The following is a 12,602-nucleotide window of genomic DNA, read 5'->3' as shown; positions in this document are numbered from 1 at the left end:
TAATGTTAAAAAAAATTTACACTAACATGCTGATATTGCACAGACTGGTGATTTTCACAGGTAAATTTCCGGTATTTCATCCATGACTAGCGCTTTGAGGTCATTGTCCCTGCCGGCTGGCCGCCTCTACCTCCCGGGCTGAATGTCCTAAGCCCTCCCCCGCTATTAGCATATTCATTATCTTCAACTCCACGTCCTAGTGAGGTGACGTCACAGGTCACATGAGCTCAGTCTGGAAAGCGCACACGCGCCGGGAGATTTCAGAGTGCTGCGCTCACATGACCTGTGACTCCATGTCACTAGGACGTAGAGTTGAAGATAATGAATATGCTACTAGCGGGAGAGGGGCCTTAGGGCGTTCACCCTGGGAGGTAGAGGCGGCCAGCTGGCAGGGGCAACGCCTTCAAAGGGTTAGTCATGGACGAAATACCAGAAATTTACAGGCAATTATCTCGACAGACAGTGGACCAAAATAACTGAACCCTTTTTAAAATCATGTCAAAATGGGCTGTCTGATTAAGGGTTTAAGTGTATATTTTTTGTGACACAAAACCCCCACCAATTTGTCATCATAAATAACATGGTTTCACAAGAAAAAAGAAAAAATCTGTCATTGATTTCAATGGGAGAGAGTGTACAACACGCAAAAGGAGCACCATTCAGGAGACCATTGGGTAACCGTTCTATGACCAATATTGGTCTTCATCATCTTAAGCCCTTGAGGACTTTTGCGTTTTTCCTCCTCGCCTTTTAAGAGAAAAAAAATCACCTAAAAAGTATTACCATTAGTGTGTAGATTAAGGGGTCACCGAAAAAACACTAAGACTTAACCTTTATTAAATTACGTATAAAATGGCAGAAAAACCTGCCCAAACCATCAACAAAAGAAAAAAGAAAAAATGCGTGGGGTGACTATAAGGACACCATTGGGGATCCACATCACACCACCAAGATAAAAAGATATGATAATTAGTATGAACCTAGTCAGCCAATGATATAGTATAGGTACAAAATACTCGTCCTCACTAAAGGTGGGGGTATAGGTGAGGATAACCAAAGGGGAGGTCCTAGGGGAATTGGTCAGGCCCGGTGTTTATGATTGGCCACTACCTGCCACTCTCCCTAGTATCCCCTAACCACTAGACCTAACCCTAGGCGGAGTTGACGCCCTGATAAGGGTGGCCCCGCTCCGGAACCTAGTCTGCACTTGCACCTATATGCCCTGATATAAGACAATATAGGAAAGAGGCTAACTGTCTCACTGGGGAGCCCTGATTTGCTAAATGGATAGGAAGGAAAAGTCCTAACTACACAATGCCGGGAGTCGCGCAACTAGTTAGCATGGAGGAGACCCAAATGAGGCTTGTTTTATGCGGAGCCAATAGTACTTTGTAGTGACACCTTTTATTATAAAATGTACGGCACAGTGAAAAAATGATTTGTGTGGGGAAATTGACAGGTACATTTACAGTAAATAGATTAAGTATGGAACGGCACTCACTTCTCTGCTGTATCTGTTAATTTATTTGGGCAACCTAGATACAGATGCATCACTGTCTGATGGGCCAGTTTCGTGCTACACAGAGCGCTTAGACGTGACCTATGATATGGGTCACATGTCGGCCACAGTGTTGCATGTATATCCAGTTTGCCCGAATAAATTAACAGATACAGCAGAGAAAAGAGTGCCATTCCATACTTTATCTACCTACTGGTACATGTTCTATTAAGGGGAACCGAGCACCACAGGATTGACTCAGCTGGGGTCTATAGGGCGAAAACACTTAGGGTACGTTCCCACCTGGCGTATTTGCTGCATATTTACTGCTGCGTATTTTATTTTCCCATTGAGGTCAATGGGGAAGAAAATACACAGCAGCAAATACGCAGCAAAATAAGCCAGGTGGGAACGCACCCTTAATTCAATGTACACGGATGTGAGAGCAGCAGTGCTGGCAGCGTTTTTCTACATATGCACATTTACAGTAAAACTGACAGGTTCTCTTTATTCTGTAGGTTAATATGATCGAAATGATACCAATGTTTTCATATATACTCGTCTAGCGTGAAGTTTTCTTTATTCTGTGACTTAAATACTTCTTAAGACACAGTTGATACAGACTGAAAAAGAGACACTGCGAGGGAGATCGTGACAGCAGGTAAAGCTCACATAGACAACAGCCTGTTTTGCGTCAAGAGAAGCTTCATCTGGTCTGAAAACACAGGTGAGTATGACGTATATATATGTCCGTCCCTACTAAGGGGGCATGACAAAACACTTGGGGTGAGGGCAGATGGCATTAACCCCTTGTGTTCGTGACTCCAGGGCATGGTTTTACCTCTACACCACCCAAAGGTATGTAGGCGCGGGGGCAAATAATGACTCAGATGTCAAGTTACGGAAGAACGGCAGCTTTACTAAGGTAGACAGGTGTAATAGTTTTGTTAGCTCAGTTAGGCCCAAGGAGATGATCAGTGACTTCAGGGCTCGCTGGGACTTATCGTGGGCCTGCAGCTAATTGTCCAAATCTACTATGACTTGGTACAGACTGATCTTGACTGACTTGACTTCACCCTGTATGTAGCTTACCAGGTTTTGATGTTCACCTGTGGGGCACTGGATTAGTGGAAGCATGGCTGCGTGGTAGGCGTTGGGCCTCCTCAGGTCACTAGAAACTCTCTCAGGACTTTACTTTAGCTCAGCTAAGCTTAGACTGGAACTCAAGAGAGCTAGCTAACTCCTCCCCTAGTTTATATGGGGGAGAGTAGGGTGGGGTCAAATCATTCAGCAGGCACCCCGTACAAACCCCTGGGAGCGTCCTGAGACCGATTTGTGGCAAATCTGGGCTAATCGGGTCTCTGATGACCCGATAGCCTGGAAAATAGGGATGATCGGAGCTGTCAGAGACCGCCCCGATCATCCTAAAGAATAGGAGCGAGGTGACAGGGGTGCCACCTCCTCCTATCCCCTGCCATTGGTCGGTTAGGACTGACCAACCAATGGCAGTTGGGGATGGGGGGTTAAAGTTGAAATCCTGGGGGCGTGGCCTGGCTGCCGAGGCAAATGGACGCACGCTGAGTGAGCTCCGTCTCTCTACCTGCCACAGCGACTTACCTACGGCAACACACCGCTCCTAAAGTGCCGACTCCGGTCCCGGAACACTCCCTGACATGCCTGCCAGGAGGAAGAAGATGCTGAGGTGTGGTTCTCTGGCAAAATTCAGCTTCTCCCCAAGAGGCGCGCTCCCTCAAAATGGTGCTGGCAGCGCAGCTACTGCGGGTCAGGGGAGGGAGAAGGCGCGATCTCCTGATGGCCGCACCACCAAACTGCTTTCACCCCTCAGATGCCGCTCACACTCAGACTCTGCCCTCCACACAGCCTCGCCAGCTGGCAATGGAGGCTCACAATCACCCTCCGGCTGCGGTCCGCCGGGCCTCCAGGGACCGAGAAGCTCCAGCTCCTCTCTGGGGGCGCCTGCTTGCTCTCCTCCTGCATCGCCCTCTCTGAGTCCTGCCAGACAGAAGAAGAGGTTGGCAGCATCGGAGCACAGAGAGGTAGGATCTGCAGCCCCTTCTTACAACCCAGCTGCCTCTGCAGACTTGCTTGCCTCCATTCCTGTATCTAATCGGTCCCTCACGGACTCTGCCATGAAAGACATGCTGCTGCTCTTGAGGTCCACTTTTCTGCAGGACATGCATGCCCTTATCTCTCCACTGAAAGCTGAGCTAGGGGACCTGGGAGATAGAGTGGACCACCTGGGGACTTTGCTTAGTCGCACAATTCCTTAATTAATTTACATAATGACATGGAAGACAGCATATCTAGTTTACAAGCTGAAGTGGCGGACTTAGAAGATCGCAGCTGCCGCAACAACATTAAATTGAGAGGGGTGACTGAGTCTGTCGCCCCGGCAGACGTACCAGACTATGTCCGCTCGCTACTAAAAGCAGCACTACCTTCCTGTACACCGCAAGAATTAACTGTGGATAGAGCCCACTGGGTCCCACATCCGAAACATCTAGACGACACGGTCCCAAGGGATGTACTGGCCCACGTCCATTTTTTCCACGTTAAAGACCAACTTATGACTCTATCCTGCCGCAATAATGGCTTGCCAGCTCCTTACCACTGCATATCTCTATATGCCGACCTGTCTGCGGCTACACTCCGATCCAGAAGAGACTTAGGTACTATCACTACAGCCTTGAGATCTGCAGCTATTCCGTACCATTGGAGCTTCCCCACCCGCCTCCTCATTAAATGTGATGGCTCCATACATGTAGTGCGATCCCCCACAGAGGGCGAAGACTTAGGGGACCGCACTACATGTAGTGGTATATCTCCGTCCCACCTCCTGATGATGCACGTACAGCTACCAGACCGTCTAAGACACGGAAAGAATGGGACACTGCATAGATGGAACGGTGATTCCTTCCAACACAGACTGCAGGCCTCAGTGTGTGTCACGGCCTCTCGGCTTCAGACTGGACTTTGACCCCCACTCCAGAATGGATGGTGTCCAACAGATTTCATACTGTTCTTTTGCTACCTTAGGGTGGCGGTTCCTGTTCATGTTTTTGTTTGTCTGTTGATGTTTGTCTCTTAGTGTCTGTCAATATGGTCCACACCGTGAAAGTTACCTTCTAAAGACGCGCACATGCTGGCTGGGAGATTTGCCTCGTCCTGTTGTTTTACTTACCCTGTTACTTTCTTTTGCATATAGACATGGTTGCATAACATAGTAATAACTATTACTAGCCTTAATGTGAATGGTGAATTGTGGAAAGAGGTTCCATTGCTTAAATGTGATGTATTGTGCCTACAAGAAACGCATCTCCTTTCCAAGGATGCGCACCGCCTGACCCACCCCGCATTCTCACACTTTTTTCACTCCCATTACAGTTTAAAATCCAGAGGGGTCTCGATAGCTGTCAAGAATACAGTGGCCATCACTCTACACGAAGCGGTTACTTACCAACATGGCAGGTATGTGATCCTAAGGTGTGTTATCAATGCCGTCCCATTGACCATCGTGGCTTTGTATGCCCCAAACTCAGGGCAGTTACGTTTCTTAAAACGGCTGATGTCCCTTGTTATAAAATCTTCCTGGGGATCTTTAGTTCTTTGTGGGGACTTTAATTTTGTCGCCGACTCTACACTAGACACCTCTTCTATCTCTCGCCTCCCCTCCACCTCCCTTTCCTCCTTTCTGCTTGACGAAGACATCTATGATATATGGAGAATACGCCACCACATGGAAAGGGAATATACCTTCCTATCTACTGTACACAACACGTATTCATGTATAGATATGTTCCTCGTGGATAGGTCACTACTCCTCCCCTCTACGACTGCAACTATAGACTCCATTAAATGGTCAGACCATGCTGCGATTACCTTACAATTAAGTGACATGGTGTCCTTTCCTCCCATCTACACTTGGCAAAGTAACCCCTTTTTATGGTCTCACCCCACTTACTCTGCAAACCTATACCAACACATAGTGGAATATTTTACACATAACCCGCAAACCACTTCTAACCCAGTTCTGATTTGGAATTGTCATAAGGCGGTCATCAGGGGATTTTGCATACAATATGGGTCGAGGTTGAAGATGCAAAGAGAAGAACAACTGAACGATTCTATTTCTGCCCTTCGCCTAGCGGAACATATTAACAAGACTGACCCATCGCCAATCCACGCGGCAGATGTTGCATTTTTACGCCGCAACCTCCGTTGCCTGTTACTATCTTCATATGAAAAATCACACCGAAAGCTATAAGCTACGTACTATTCCCAAAGCAAGAAAGGCGGGAAATTGATGGCAAACAGGTTAAAACGCTGTCAATTAAAATCACGCATACCACATTTATTTCACCCTAGCACTCAGGCTAAACTTTACACCCCAGCTGACATTGCCAACGGCTTTTTGGCCTTCTATTCCAATTTGTACAACCTCCCAGACACCACTCCTTCACCTCCAGATCTTCCACAAGCCACCGCTTCTTTTCTTTCTTCCCTTAACCTCGCCACCTTAACTGCAGACCAATTGACCTCCATGAACAAAGATATTACAATAGAAGAAATCATTCAAACGATAAAATCCCTACCATCAGACAAAGCCCCTGGCCCAGACGGCTTTGTAAACTCTTACTTTAAACACTTTCAAACTTTATTAGCCTCACACCTGACTGCCTTTTGCAACTCGGCCATGACCAGAGGCGAACTCCCTCAAGACAACCTACAGGCCACTATAATAACACTGCCGAAAACTAGGCAAAACCCCGGATCGCCCCCAAAATTTCAGGCCTATCTCCTTGTTAAACCAATATGTGAAATTAGTTGCCAAAATACTAGCAACCCGCATCTCACTAGTACTCTCATCGTTAATATACACTGACCAGGCACTCGTCGCTTACTCAACAGAATGGCACACCTGGAATGCTCCGGCACTCCTGCTGTGGTCATAGCTTTGGATGCCGAGAAGGCCTTCGACCGCCTACGGTGGTCTTATGCCTTCTCGGTCCTTTCCCACATGGGCTTTTCAGGCCAAATAATCTCTGCCCTCTCCTCCCTATAGGCTCACCCATAGGCCAAAGTCTTGGCTAACGGTTCATACTCTGACACATTTAATATTACTAATGGCTCACGACAGGGATGCCCCCTGTCACCACTCCTGTATATGCTCTCCATGGAGCCACTGGCCCAGGCCATCCGTCAAAGTTCGGAGGTGGGGTAGGCATTGGAGGCCATGAGCATACCATCTCGCTTTATGCTGACAATGTTATTTTATCCCTAACAAACCCCGTCAATTCATTGATGGCAGTAATGGAGTTGATACACAGGTTTGGTGACTTATCCTATTACTCCCTCAATACCTCAAAAATGCAAGCGATAGCCATTAACGTCCCCTCCCACCTTCAATGCTCATATATTATACCAAACCAATTACCTCCCACTGTTAGACTCTATTTTGATTGAGATTAATAGCCTCACTGCCTCGGAGTTGTCATGTCGGGGTGGCAGCTTTTAAAATGTTTAAAAAAAATTCTGTACCTTTTCCGCACCCTTCCCATCTCCCTACCACCCTCCTTCTTTTCTAAAGCACAATCACTTCTCACCTCTTACATATGGGCGGGCTATAAACCGATACATTCCAGTGCCATACTGACTAAACCTAAGCTTTTGGGCGGCCTAGGTTCTCCCGACTTGAACCACTATTACACAGCCACGGTGGTCTCTATGTTACGACATTGGAAACAAAACCAGACGGATCTGCCTTGGGTGCACATAGAAAACCATTCAGCATACCGGTATTCGCTTGCAGACCTCCTTCTGCTGCCATATTGGTCCTTCAAAACCCCGATCTTCACGAATCCAATCGTAGCAGCCTCCTTCACAACAAGGACTAGATACCTTACCAAATCTTTTTTTTTTTTTTTTTCAACTGTAAATGTTTATTAGGATTTTTCACAAGGTAAACAAACAAACCAGAAAAGTCGGGGGGAAAATCCCCAGTGGCAAGGAGCATACATAAAGAGGTAACATATTACATTGTATGTAATAAAAGCATCAATACAAGATAAATAAGATCCATAAAACAATAGAACCAGCTCTATGAACTATCAACAAAGAGAGGGGGGGGGGGGGAGACAACAACAAAGAACATCAGGGTAAAGGGGGGGGGGGGGACATTAAAGAAATACACAAAGATAAAGAAGAAAACAAAGTAAGAGGGAGGAAGAAGGTCCACGAGAGTCACATAGTTCAGGGAGGTTGCCTGTCGGTGTAACGGTCCCACGGGTCCCATACAGATAGAAAGTGTGGGATGGTGTTATTCAGGCAGGCAGTGATCGATTCCAAGGAGCGGATTTCCCGGACCCTGGCCAGAAGTTCCCTCTCAGGAGGGGGGGTAGCCTGTTTCCAATGTTTAGCAATGAGAGTCTTGGCTGCTAGAACAATATGTAAAAATAATTTGAACGGTTTCTTGGCCAAGGTTCTGGTGGACAAGTGTAGTAGATAGACTAGGGGGTCTAAGGGTACCCCAATTCCCAAAACCTCCCGGAGTAAATCCTGCACCTGCACCCAAAACAGAGTTATCAATGGACAGGCCCAGAATATATGGTATATATCACCCATCCCCACTCCACATCTCTAGCACTGGGGCCATATGTCAGGCTTTAACTTATTCAGAAGGACAGGGGTGTGATACCAGCCCATAAGCATCTTGTACTGTGTTTCTTTATAGGCCGTACAAATCGAGGCCCTATCCCAAATCACCCGCCACTGAGGAATCGTAATAGTAGGGTTTAGAGCTTCGTTCCAGCGCTCCATGTAACGTTGGGAAGGGGCGGCACCATCCAGGGGGGAGATTAAAAGGGAATAGATGCTCGAGAGAAGTCCCTTCGTATGAGGCCCACTCCTACACAACCTCTCGAAGCACGTGGGGAGGGACACCGTCAACGAGCCTCGCTGTGAAGACAGATAGTGTCTCGGTTTTATATAGTGGGCCAGAGCAGAGGCAGGGAGGTCCGAACGGGATCGCAGCTCATCAAAGGGTAAGAGAACACGGGTGACCGGGTTCACAACATCAGCCCAGCAAAACAACCCCCTTGACCCCCACAACCCCACCATATGAGAAGTGCCTCCCGGGGGAAAGGTCGGGTGATACAAAAAGGACTGCATCGGGGAGAAGGAGGAAAGGAGCTGGAACCACCTAGCGCATTAAGTCCAGACATACCGGGTGAAGGACATAGGGCACAGTAGGGGATGTGTTGGGTAAACGAGTGGAAAGGATCACGGGAAAGTATTGGGATGCATCGGTGCTAGCTAGTTTTTAAAGTTCCATCCATTTACTATAGGCCTGGTGAGTGGACCATGCTGCCAAGTGACGTAAGTGGGCCGCCCAGTAGTATTTCACAATGTCGGGCACACCTAGGCCCCCAGAGGAGCGACTCGCCATCATCACTGACGTAGGGAGCCTGTGCCATTTAGCATTCCATATAAACCGAAAAATAGCCGATTGGAACGACCTCAGCGTCGCCAAGGGGACCCACACCGGAAGTGTTTCGAAAAAATAGAGCAGTTTTGGTAAAACTGTCATCTTAACAGCGGCGATCTGCCCAAAAAAGGAAATGTATTGAGACTGCCATTTGTTCAATAGTGCGCGGACCTCTCGGAATAAAGAGGGGAAATTAACAGAGTAGAGAGAGGAATAGCTAGGGGAGATAGAGACCCCCAAGTATTTAATAGCAGAAGGAGACCAGCGGAAAGAGTAGTGAGAACGTAATTGAGACATCAGTGAAGGAGGGAGATTGACAGGCATAGCTTCCGACTTAGAGAGGTTGACCTTATAACCTGAGATCAGGCATACTCATGCAAAAGTCTGTAGAGGGTAGGTAAGGACAGAATAGGGTTAGTAAGGGTCAGCAAGATGTCATCAGCGAAGAGACAGATCTTAAATGTCCTCTCATGCAGGGTAACACCAGAAATGTCCGGGCTCTCCCGGATCAGGGATGCCAGCGGCTCTATGCAAAGGGCAAAGATTAGGGGGACAGCGGGCAACCCTGCCTAATTCCATTGTGGAGGGTGAAAGGAGGGGAGGAGTCGGAAAGGAGCTTGAGAGAGGCAGTGGGGGAGGAGTAGAGACCCCGCAGAGCCGTGAGGAAATTACCTGTGATTCCAAATTTTCGTAAAGTAGCAAACATAAAAGGCCAGCCGAGCCTATCAAAGGCCTTTTCGGCGTCCAAACTTAAAAGCAATGCCTGTTCCGACCTCTCATTGACAAGATCAATAAGATTGACAACCCATCGCGTATTATCACCGCCCTGACGACAGGGGATGAAACCTACTTGATCCCCGTGAATGAGAGCGGGGAGAAAGCTACAGAGACGGGACGCTAAAACCTTCAAGAACAGTTTCAAGTCAGAATTCAGCAGGGCTATAGGAGGCCTATAGCTAGAACAATCGTGGGGGTCCTTGTTCGGCTTAGGATTCAGGTTTACTAAGGAGTGTAAAAATGACTGCAGAATCCTCTCCCCCCACAAAAAAAAAAAAGAAATTAAACAAGGGGAGCTTGGGAAGGAGCACAGATGAATAGGTTTTATAATATAGGTAGGTGAATCCGTCAGGACCAGGGGAGCGCCCCGCCGGAAGAGATTTAAGCACTTCGGTTAGCTCCTCTAGCGTAACAGGAGCGTTCAGGAACTCCCTATCAGTTGTAGAGAGGGCCGGAAGCGTTCCAATGCCGCAGCACGCTTAGCCGGGTCCGAGGGAAGTTGGGAAGGGAGGGAGTAGAGTTTGGAGTAATAGTCGTGAAGGAGACGAGAGATAGAGTCAGGATGGTAATAAAGAGTTCCTGCCGCATCCCTTAGCATAAAGCAGCTGATGCTCCACTCTACGGAGGGCCAATTCTCGTCGTGAATGTGCAGCAACTAGACGCCTCAAGACCACGAGGGAAGGGGCAGTTAACAAAAGGGTTTCTAAAGCAGATATCTGCGCCTTAAGTTCTCGGGAGCGAATCAGGGCATCTCGCTTCAGTCTGGAGCCCAAAGCTATACAGTGACCTCTGACCACTGCCTTGTGAGCCTTGTGAATCGTGTCCCGAGAAGAAGGGTTCTTGAGTGAGGAATCATTAAGCCACCAATGATAGCGACGTGGGGAGGTAAACGGAGAGAAGGACACAAGAACAGGGCAATGGTCAGACCAGAAAATGGGTTCCATAGAAGCAGTTGAGAGCATACGCACCAGTGGGAGATTGCCCAAAAAAATCATCAATACACGTATGAAGTTTATGAGGGTGGGAGTAAAAAGAAAATGAACGGTCAGTAGGATGATTAATACGCCATAAGTCAAAAAGCGCCACCGAGAAAGCATCAAGAGGCGCACCTGAGGAGGAGGTGGTCGAGAGCCTCCCACAGAGTGACGATTAGCCGAGAGTGGAAAAACAAGGTCAAAATCCCCCCCCAGAGCCAGACCAAGGGTGGGTACGTATGAAGGCGCTTCAGTACCCGACGGAGAAAGGGAATCTGTGCAGAGTTGGGGGCATAGACATTACAGAGAAGTAGGGGCTTACCCCCCCCCCCCAGGGAGCCATAAATCATAATAAACCTACCCGATGGATCAGTGTGTGAGGAAGAAACCTGCAGGGGACAGTGTTTGAATACTAGTATTGCCACTCCTGCTACCTTCCTATCAGTGGAGGTGAAAAATGTCTGAGGGTAGAGATGGTGTAGGAATTGGAAAGAACCCGTCCTGTCAAAGTGCGTCCCCCGAATAAAGGCAATATCGGCCTTTAGGGCTATTAGCTCACACTGCAGCAGTCGCCGTTTAGTGGGGGTATTAAGACCCTTTACATTCATAGAAACGCACTTAGCCATGAGGGGGTAGGTAGGTGTGGGTCAGGTGCAATGTAGAGTACTCACTCAGACCAGGTGACGGAGTGCGAGCAGGCCAGCCAGAGTCTGTAGTGTGCCAGGGGTCAGGACAAGACCTAAAAGAAAGGAAAGAGAAAAGAGGAGAGAACAATTGACCAAGGGGACACGCCAGACAGAGGACAAGGGAAACACACAAGGGGTGGAACGACAGGTACAAAAGGAAAGGAACGAATAACAAAAAGTGCCAGAAACAAACCAGTGGCGCAGAGGCCAAAGAGGAGACCAATGTGGAAAACATCGACAAAAACAACAATAGAAACCATAATAAGTTGTCGTTTGTCATAGCCTCCGAGGGGGAAGGTGGAAGAACACACCAGAGATGACCACAAGAAATAACCAGATACCCCCTCAAAAGCCACGCAAAAGGACAGTCCACCTAGAGGTCCCGCTGAGGGAAAAAATTAACAGTGCATAATAAGGTCCAGCAGTAGAAGGCAAAATGAAGCAGGTGTGGTGAAAGAGACAATAAGGAAAAATCCCGCTAACAATCCCACAGCCTCGGTAATGGGCAGCGCCCGAGTCTTCACGGGCGGGGTGGGTAAGGGCCCCGGGGACTAGGAGGAGTGGAAACTCGACCCCGACCAGCACGCTTCCCACGGACCGGCTGCCATACCAGTGGTAGAGAGGGAGGGGGAGGGATCAGTCCCCAGTCTTGAAGCCGAGGAACCGGAACATCCAAGGTGGCACAAAAGTCCGGTAGATCGGCAAAAGTACGGAGAACAGCAGAGCGTCCATCTCTCATAGCTTGTAAAGCAAATGGGAAGGACCACCTATAAGGTATCTGCGCGGAGCACAAGGTAGACAACAGAGGTTGCAGCAATCGTCTCTTACGGAGGGTGATCCAGGAGAGGTCTTAATAGAGTTGAATGGGAGCCCTGTCAAAATCAAAGGTCTTCAGGGAGCATGATTTGGACATAATCCGCTCCTTTAATTGAAAGTAAGCAACACAACAGATAACATCTTGAGGGGGACCATTTGTGGGGCGAGGACGCAAGGCTCTGTGCGCCCGGTCTAATTTAATCTTATGGGAAGATGGCTCCTCCAGCATCATGTTAAAAATTGCTTCCACAGTGACATGTAGATCCTCAGCTTGCGTTGCCTCAGGGAGTCCACGAACTCGAATGTTATTACGCCTGCCCCTGTTGTCAAGATCCTCCACATGCGCA

The sequence above is a fragment of the Hyla sarda genome, chromosome 1 (assembly GCF_029499605.1).
Source record: "Hyla sarda isolate aHylSar1 chromosome 1, aHylSar1.hap1, whole genome shotgun sequence".
Lineage (NCBI taxonomy): Eukaryota > Metazoa > Chordata > Amphibia > Anura > Hylidae > Hyla > Hyla sarda.
Note: the sequence above shows the minus strand (reverse complement) of the source record.